The sequence below is a fragment of the Numenius arquata genome, chromosome 11 (genome assembly GCF_964106895.1).
Source record: "Numenius arquata chromosome 11, bNumArq3.hap1.1, whole genome shotgun sequence".
In the NCBI taxonomy this organism is placed as follows: domain Eukaryota; kingdom Metazoa; phylum Chordata; class Aves; order Charadriiformes; family Scolopacidae; genus Numenius; species Numenius arquata.
Genome location: NC_133586.1, coordinates 12056468 through 12066814, shown reverse-complemented (window position 1 = coordinate 12066814; position 10347 = coordinate 12056468).

Below are 10347 nucleotides of genomic sequence, written 5' to 3'. Positions count from 1 at the left end.
GTGCTCAGAGCTGGATACAGCACTGCAGATGCAGTTTCTCCAGTACTAAAGGAGGGGCAGAATCCCTTCCCTCCACTGCCTGGTTACACTCTAAACAATACAGCCTCACATGCAGTTGGCTGCCATCGCTGCAAGGGCACATGGCTGACTGCTGCACGGTAGTGACGAGTCTCCAGCCAGGGACTGGTTCAGTACAGCTCTGATCTGCACTTTCCTTTATTCAGTGACTTTCCAAAGGCTGACTTAATTTCCGCAGGTTTTTTAAATACCAATAAATTAAGTGAGACAATCTCATCTAAAGTTTGTGATTTCTTACTGGGTATAAAATCATTTGGGGATTTTTTTTAAGATGTTTTTTTCCTTTCTCCCTTTCTGTTTAAAGTGTTAAAATTTACTTACTGAGATTCACTGGGAGGTTGTTTTATCATGTGCACAAGTTTCAGCAGCCAGTCTTTGTTACCTCAAAATGCCCAGCAGATGCAAGGTCCTTTATATAGCACAATGGATAGAACATGACCTATTTAATAATGCATACATCTTTAATATATTACATCCTGCACTTTCAGTATTGTCACTTGTGTATATTCAGCCCACAGAAGTACATAGGAAACTTCCCATTAACTCTAATATTATTTCATTTCATTATTAGCCGTTTTTCATTTATATATTGGCTCAACTCGCAGCAAGCTGATTGTGTCCTAAAACAAATAGATATAAAGCATATAAATAATGCAAATAATCAGGTTGCCTTTCTTTATAAGGAAACAGGAAATAATAACTGCAGTTAATTCAAACATATATTCATTTTACAAGTAACCAAGTGAAGTTAAGGAAGCTATTTGAGTAGGAAGCTGCAATAGATTCCAAATACTGTGGCTCAAAAGTGGGAACAAGAAGAGACAGGAAGAAAGCTCTGTATTTTTTTTTTTTTTTTTTTAATTTGGAGGTTTTTTGTTGTTGGGGTTTTTTTTAACCCTTTTTTCCTTCCCTACAAGGAGAATTAAGATATAGGGATAATTCAAAATTTATACCTTAAATAATTTTAAATGTAACTTACACCAGCATTTATAATACAAATTATTGAGGTTCCAATTTAAATGGGGGAATCAGTTCTAACATTAAAAAAGAAATCTTTAAAGCCTTTTTTTAAAAAAACAAAAACAACTGCCTCTAAAACACCCCTAATGGTTTGCAAATTATCAACATCAGATCCACCCAAAATTGCTGTTACTGTGATGAATGGGGTGGAGTTAGAAGAGATTGATCTGCTACATTTCTTTTTTAAAGGGACAGGTTCTAACACTTTAGAAATTTTAAATAAAAGAAGTTGAAAACTGTTTTAGCTTCATGAACTCCTTTCAATAAAAAAAAAAAACCCACCACATGATTTCAGACAAATAAGAACAGAGGTCAAACAGGCACACAGTCAGCAGAGGAAATGTCATCTGACACCCGTAAGGAAGAGCCAAGGAAAAATACTCATGGGCAGGAGATGCTTGGGAAAAAGGACACCTATATCTATCTATCTATAGATATATGGATATATAAAAGGCTGACTTTTCCCACTTCTGTTCATCAGTAAAAGGAAGGAAGTTTAATTTTATGGATGAAACAGTGGGTGATGTAAATAAGGAGATTCACGCTGCCTTTTCAAGATAAGGAAATCTTTCAGAGGCTCCAGTCTGTACGCATTTTATGATAAACTATTGGGAAAACAGTTTCCCTGCACTGCAACGATCTGGAGAAACTTCCTTTGGCACTACAAGCCTAGTCCAAAGCCTGAGATTACTTTCCCCCACACACACACTTATTTCAGTGGACTTCAGAGCATGCCCTGACTTCAGTGTGGAAGTTAAGCTTAATTAAGCTAGAGCAGTGAAGCTTCTGAAAACTGCATATTACATTGATTCTGATGCATTATGGAGAACCGGAAACAATTTCTTGCATACACTTGGCTACAAAATCTTTCTTCCTTTTCAAAACATGCAACCCTCTCCGTTCTTTGGTCCATACACAAGGCTCTTTACCTGCCTGTCTGAGGTTTTTGTCACAAACAGCAAAACAGCAACAAGTCTGTGCAGTCTTGCTGACTAAATATTCAGTCCTGCATGCTGAAAATACAACAAGGAATCTTGGTAGTGTTGTCTGAAACAAGAAATTAATGCTTTTTGAATTTACTCCAACTTGTAAAAAAAGTTTTTAGAATTCATGTATGTATCATGCTCTAACATACATGTTGAACAGTGACAAATTTAGAGCTAAATGTGTTATAAAAACAACTGCACCATCATATTAGTTCAGTGGATGACTGATATGCACGTCCTGACAATAGTCACTTGCTATGGAATCCTGGAAAAAAAGTTGCTTTTTTTAGGGCATCTCACCATTTAAAGCCTTTTCTATGGTTCTTTTTTTTTGTTTAGTTTCCACCTCTTCCCCTCTCCACCAGTGGTATCAAACTGCATCTTAAGGGTAAAGTTGACTTAAGCAACAGCGGTAGCCGCTTACCCTGCTTTGATACATTTATTTCCTAAGCTGTCTGTCCTTCCTCTTCCTGTGGTCAAAAACTGTATAACACTATTTGCAAGAAAAGAAAAGGAAAATTAAAAATTAAATATTTTTAAGAAAATACTATCAGTTATGCCACTGGCTAAACCCCATAATATGGGAAAGGGTAGCCCTGTGCTTAATCAAATCCCATCCTGAAGAAGAAAGCTCTTTTAACACATTTGGAACTAAATTCTGTGTTGTTAACTGTGATTGAAGGACCAGGGTAGGAAGAAAATTTGAGAAACTTCTTCCAGTCATGCAGAATGCAGGTGGGATTTAGCCCAGGAAGATGCTGGGAAGTACAAAAGTGTGTTAATCCGCAAATCCCAGCTATAAATGTCTCCGAGTCTGCAGTGTTCAACCCTACTCCTGAGCTATCAGCAGACAGCCTTTTTTCAAGAAAAGGCTGTCTGACAACTGCCAGGTGTCAAAGTTGCTGTTCTTCAGATGATCAGCAAAATATGTTCCACAGTTGCCGGCACTTCTGCAAGAAAGCCTTCAGCAGACAGTGTGGTGATTTAATTTATAGGATTGTTGACATTCCAGAGGCTCTCAGAAGCCCCAAGTGAGGCTGTGGCCCTATTGCACTATACTAAGAGCACAGAAAGACAGCTCCAGGCAACAAACTGTTACCCTTCAACGCCAGGTCTAGGCAAACTGCAGCAGCAGTGGTGGAAAGACACTCCTACAGCAAGGCAGAAAGATGTGCAGTAAGTAGTCCCAACTTCATCTCTAGGATGACTCGAGAACTTCATTTACCATAACTAGATCTTACAGCTTTTGGATATGATCACTTGCATAGTCATTTTTAAGTCCCGTTTTCCTTGTCAACAGTCTCATTTTCCCAAAAGTACAAAAAGGGTTGAGATTAATGGGGCAGGGCAGTTGTCCCTGTTATTAGGGATTTTAGCAAATATTTATTATAAGTCATGCCATTGCTTCTGGTAGTAACAACAGTGAATTTCCTAATAGAAATGAAGAGCTGACATCTAGCAGGGTTTTGAAGTACTATGTTCACATACAGCAATCCACAGGAACCGTTTGACATTATCATAGATTTCTTCTTCCTCTTTCATTATTGCTACTGTGAGCTGAAGTAATGGTGGTAGATTTCCCCCCATGATTGTTTCCTCCCCATCCTCCCTGCTTTTCCCATCTAAATTTAAGAACAGCTCAATATATACTTCAAAAGGTAGGAAGCATGCAGACCTAGGAATAAGGAATGTAGGAATAAGGCATAAGCAGTTACCGTAAGGCAACTGCTTACAGTCCAACCAGCCTCAACCTTTCTGTGATTCTGGTACAAACTGATTAACTAAATCTAAGTGGGCCCAACAAAGTAAAAGGAACCTGCCTTACCTCATACGTACCCAACAGGTGGGTTCTTAGCACAGATGAAACCTAACTGAAGGTGAGTGAGCACTGGAACTAGTTGTGCCAGAGGAGTAGAGTCTCCATCCTTGGAAATATTCAAAACCCTGGGCAACTGGCTCTAGGTGACTCTGCTTGAACTGGGCAGGAGTTGGACCAGATGACCTCCAGATGTCCGTTCCAACCTCAGCAACTCTGTGATTCTGTGCTCTGAAGAGTTACAGGGATCATAAGCTTCATATTGGGATCTACTCAATCATTTACTCTGATACTTCCACTGGGCCACAGTGTTTCAATAGGTTTTCTCTCTTTCAGAGACCTAGAATCATTGAGTATGAATCCATACTGGCCAAGTTCCCTGTTCTCCTAAGCACAAGAGCCCAAAAGTCCTACTTTAACTCACACATGAAGCTGCAGAGCACTTAAATAACCACATCTGTTTCTTGGAGGAAGGTACTGGAGCATTTGCATGCCTGAACTTGTAAGGTTATGAGACTACTACACAGATTTGATGCAGCGAGTTAACAAACTGAACCTACAGAGAAAAACAACAGCAATACCACCAAAGATGGCAGGGAAAGTTGTTTCAAGTACCAAGCCCCAGTGCTCACACAGCAGTGCTGGAGTGGCCGAGCTGGGACAGGCCCACCTGCAGAATTGCCAGGTGTTAGGCAGGATGCCCATACCAGCAGTGGGTCCTTCCCTACCTAGATCCATGCATCCTCAAAGGCACAGCCTTCCAGCTCATTTGAGAAAGAAACTTAAGCACTAGCTGCCTGCTTGTGTGCTTTTTACAGCTGTACAGATAACTTTGTTTCAACATTACATATCTTACCTGCTTCCAACATCTGTACATGTGAATGATTTTGATTTAGTTTCACTGTTGACACCACTGTTCAAGAGAAGAGTTAAGAACAAGTTAAACTCCCTGGCTGATGAATTGGTCACAGCTTCCCACAGGGACTGCTCAGACATCCGCAATGATAAATAGAGTCAAAGCCTCTACTGGCTCAGCTCATGTTTATTAGAACTATCTGCTAATGACCTAAAGGGAACAATCTTGAGAAACATAAGACATAGTTTCCCCAGCTATTGGTTATTATAAGATGCATCGCTGACAGAGGCAAATAATCTCTTGTAAGAGCACTGCAGGAAGACAGGAGTTACGTTTTATTAAGGATTTTACTTCTCACATTTGGTATCCTTCCAGCTTGGAAGGAAAATGAGATACTTAAGTTTTCCACAAAAGAAAAATCATGCAGAAAAAAGGCCAGGTTTGGATCCTAATTTGGATCCTAAACAGTTTCATTTAAATTTTGACTTTTCAGAGTCGCAAAAGCTTACAAACAAAGCCTCATTTTAAAAAAAAGAAAAGGTTCCACTCAAATAGTGCTAAAATACAGAGAACTGTATTTTCAAATGGGAAATTGTCAGCGTTTTCTTTATTGACTCTATACACCTCTTATTCTCCTTTCTTTTCTTCCAAATATTAGTCCAAGGCATTCTAGAAGAAAGCGGAAAAGTTACGAGTGGGTAGTTTGAAAAGAGCAGCTAGCTTCTGAAGAGTGAATCCTCGTATCTACATTTTTCTTAATATACTCTCTCCAAGAAGAAAAAGAAGAAAGGAGACAAGTGTCTTAGGAGGTACCCTATCTTCTCCAAGGACACTATATTAGCACTATATTAGCAAGTCATTTCAAGACCTTTAAAATACAGACTCGAGGAAGCAAAGAAAAATTCAGCCAAGAACTTACCCATTAACTATTGCTAAGTTAAGCTGCACACCTGTATAGAGTTGATTACAACATCAGTAACTTAAGCAAGAACCAGAGGATTACTGGAAAAGTAGACATTTCCATTCTGATCCTGCAGGTTCTCATCTGTTTTCCAGCCAGTGGAAGCCACATCCTACACAAAATGGCCAACTGGCAAGCTTGAAGGAAGAACCCAGTCATTCGACACTCTTTGTATGTCCCACAACTTGCACAGGCCCAAACAGTGTTAGACATGCTCCAAAATTGGCATGACCCACAGAACAAACATATAGCAGCACTACACATGAGGGTTCTGCTGATGTTTCTACAGCCTTGGCTGCAGTCTGAGTCACCATGATACTGACACTAACACCCCTTGGGAACAGGTTTGAGGGCACAGAAACAGATGTTTGGTATTCAGCTTTAAGATTTTTTTTCTATACGTACCATTTTAGAGTTGTGGGTGCAGTTTGGCCTTTAATGAAAAGTCAACATACACAGAACAGTTTCATTCAGGGAGTTACATTGGCAAGAATCCCAGTCGCTGAACTGGTTTTTCTACAGAAAGAGAAGATGAGCAGAAAAAAGGAGAAGTTTGCAGTAGACTTTTGGTTTTTACAGAATATTAACACCATCCTTAAATCTACTGTGCTGAAAAGTTGTTATATAAAAGTATGTATGATATAAGACCACTAGAGGGGAGTAAAGTAACTAAAAAGTGAATGTTTCCTCTATTTGGGGTGTGCTGTACAAATTGCGTTTGCACATGTTAATTAACAGCTATAGTAAAACCAGAGTATTAAAGAATTGCATTTGCTTAACATTCTAAGCAAAATTGATTAGATAATTACAGTATTTCTGTACCATTGTCCCCTCTCACTAGGCTGCAGGCTGACAGGGAACATTTGTCATCTGGATGAAGCCAGAACACCAGGGATGGCATTCAGCCAGAACATTTGGCAATAGACATGAATTTCTTTACTTGTATTCAGATTTACAAAGAAGCAACACTACATGATGGAAACAGACTCATTTTATCAAGTGTGAAAGAGGCACCGAGCTTAAAAGCCAGCTTTGTAGGTAAGCACGTATCAGAGGCAGAAAAACCAAAGCCTTGGTTCTCACATAGATCACCGCCCAAGTCTATGCAACAATGAAATATTTACCCAAGCAACAAGAACAGAGAGAGAAGCATGATTAATTTGGAAGTGTGAAGTACTCTGCATCAGAATGCTGGGTGAAATCTCGCTACAGCTGCAAGTAATGTGCTCCTGTATCACTGCCAGGTTACCATCGTCTCCATTGTAACCCATCTACACTGTGGGAGACAAAACTGTGCAGTGAATCTGCACAAAAGAGCAAACGTTTAAAATAAATTTCAATGGGAAATCTTAGCAACTCCCACAGAACAAAGGGAAACATGAGAACAGAGTTCCAACAGCAGAAGAATGGCTTTGACAGCAAATTTTAAGGATGAATGACTAAAATATATATATGTGACTGTGTATCTCAATACTTCTGGAAGTATACCCAGCTTGAGATTTTATGGGAAAAGGGCCACTATACAGTAGTAAGTAGATCTCCAAACTTCAGTGGAAAGTACCAACTACAAAGTCAAAACAAGAGGTAAGGGTAACAAGATGTGAAATCCCAAAGATGTAAGGAAATCCTGGGAACGCAAGTGAGCCAGGGCTCTCCTTAGTTTCATATCCACAGGTTGGATTTAATCATAGAAGTCTTGAAAGGCTTTCACAATCACAGATAGAGTGTTTCGCAGAGATTGTAGAAATTCTGCAGAAGAACAGACAACCAGGCAAACCAGTCTGAAAACTGTCAAGTGTGGTAGGACCAAGACTGTTTCATTTAATTTTCTTCCATTTACCATTTGCTGTCCTTTGGACTCTTTCCACATTTGCATGCAACAGATCTATACATCTTAAGAGCTGATTTATGCAAAAAAGAGTGAAAGGAAAATAGTTTTTAAGCATGACATAAAATAAATCCCTATTCCATGTCCTTTGTACGTTGGAGAAGCAGTAATGGGCTTAAACTGCAGCAAAAGAGTTCGGGTAAGACACAAAGGGAATGGGGATGCAGCCTTCCAACACTAAGGATAATACTGGAAAGGATTTGTCTGGGAGTTGTAGAGTCTCCATTACTGGAGTTCTTTCAGAACACATTGGACAAACATTGACTAGGACCAACATCAGCATAGCTGATTCTGCCTTGCAGCAGGAAAAAAAGACTGTATAACCTTTTTAGAAAGGTAAAGGTGGAGAAGATCCATGATAATATGTAAATTGTGATTCATTAATATCATGCAATACCATGAATCAGATAACACACACACACACAAAAAAAAAGTATCTGTTACTCTGGAGAAGAAATTCATAAAGATGAAACTATTTCCCACCAGCAAAGGCTGAACAAGAGGATGGGGGGTGCCACATACCTCTTAAAACAACATGAAGCTCAAACAAAGCAGAAAAAAAAGAAAAGAGTCCCTGCAAAGCCAAAAAGAAAGTGTCCAACATTAAAATCAGGAAAAAAAAAAAGAAAAAGAAAAGAGGCTAAGTGCAAAGCCAGAGAAAAGAAAGCCAACTAATATAAAGACAAAGGGAATTAAAAAAATAGTACAAGACGATAAACCAGACTAGAAGAGAGGACAAATGAAGGAAGTGTAAAAGCATAGTGAAGCCATCAAGTAGAAATAAAAGGTAATTTAGTGGTTAAAGTACTGGCCTAAGATTTAAAAGACCTTCTTTTAATTCCCTGTTCAGGCTTCCTAACTTTCTGAGCAAGCTACCTAACCTCTCATGGCCTCAGTTCCTACTCAGATAGCTATTCTTGTGCACAGCAGCTTGCTGTGGTAAGAGACATGGTTTCAGATGTACATGTGTCTACCAAAAATAAAGAATGTGGAAATTTAAATAATTTGTGCAAGACCTATTCTTAATTTTTTTTTTCATTAATAGCTACAGGTGTTGCTTGTTCCAGCTGAAAGAGGTCACTGAAGAGACAAGCTAAAATACTAGAATCCGAGAACAATAATTAACGTATTAATTACTCAAAATATGCACGAGTTACAGACAAACCCTGTGCATTCGTGTTCTGTACATCACATATAAGCATCTTATGCATGATTAACTATATAAAAGATCTTTAAGATATACAAAAAATGTAAGTTTTAATTACCATTTAAACATAGTATGAAAGAGTCATCTTGGAAATAGCTTCTATCCTATCGATATTTTAGTATGAATTAGTGATGCATTTTTACAAAGAGGCTGTTCTAAGCAGACATACTATACCTGTGAGATAAATCAGCTGAAGAAAACATAAAGAACGAAAAGAGAGCAGAGAAAAGAGTACCACTGCATTCTGCTACTTTGGGGGTGGGGTGTGGTTAAACAAAGTTTAAGCTAAATAGTGCTGAACTGCAACATCACTAGAATAATATTAGATCTGGCTCCTATAGCATAAATGCAATATCAAAACAAGGAATCAACAGCAGGTAATGAATTCTTGAATCAAACAGGTAAGTTCCTTCAGCAGTGTAACATAGTGGGTGAAAATACATGGCAAATTCATTTAGTGGCTCTGTTACAATCTTGGCTTGACAATACAAGTCCAACCACACGTATTGCAACACTACATCCCCCTTTCCGACTGGTGTCAGCTGTCCAGTTTCAGGAGCTGCCACCCCCTATGCTAGCCGGTTATTGCTTCATTCTTTCCTACTGACGCTCGAAGGAGGGCTGAGGAATGCTTTTGACTAGGAGTTGTTGATTCCTAGGCTAAATATCTCCTTGTTCCTCAAACTTTACTCACCAGGGAACGATTGCTGCTGTTTGGGTATGGATCTTCCCTCCAGGCCTCTGCAGTTGATTCTCATTAAGGAAGACTTAAAATCCCCTTGGCAGCTTGGGAGATCTCTGGAGTTGTCAATGCAACAAGACACACAACAAACACTAGGCAAGCGAGGAAGGATTTAACCGGATCTCTGCCTACATCCACCTTCTCACACACATTGCAATTTTGCCCAGTACTGTGATGCGATATGATACAACTGAAACAGCAACCAAATCCAGCTGGGTACCTAACGTCCACATTTCAATATTCGTCCTTTTACTAGATGGAATTGGAAAGATTCTCACCCCACCCCACCCTCCCTCTTTTGCCCCATCTGCTCCATAAGAGAGGAAGGACACCCACAAGAGAACTTTTTCTCACATCCAGCTACACTCTGCTGGTTTCCTCAGCTCCCCTGGTTTCCTTGCTGTAGCTGGGATCTGCTGTACCCTCAGCTTTCTCCAGAGCAGTCAGTAATGCAGAAGACCCCTTCTTATCAGCATGGGACCCCCAGCTTCTAAATTAAATACATAAAAATCATCAGCTGCTCAAAGCTTTATCAGGACTAGGATCATTAATTACTTCATTCTGCACTGAAACCACTGAGCTTTTAAACACATGACATTTTTTAAAAGCTACAGAGAAATGACAGTAAGAGTTATGCATACAAACATCCATCAAGGCAACAAAGTGTACTGTAAAACATTACATTTTTGGAGAATTTTAAAAGTGGTTTGCACATTGGCACTGAGCCAATTAACATTTTGGGGAGCAACTACAGAGAAGCTCTCGAATCCACCTTGGATGAAGAATTACTTGG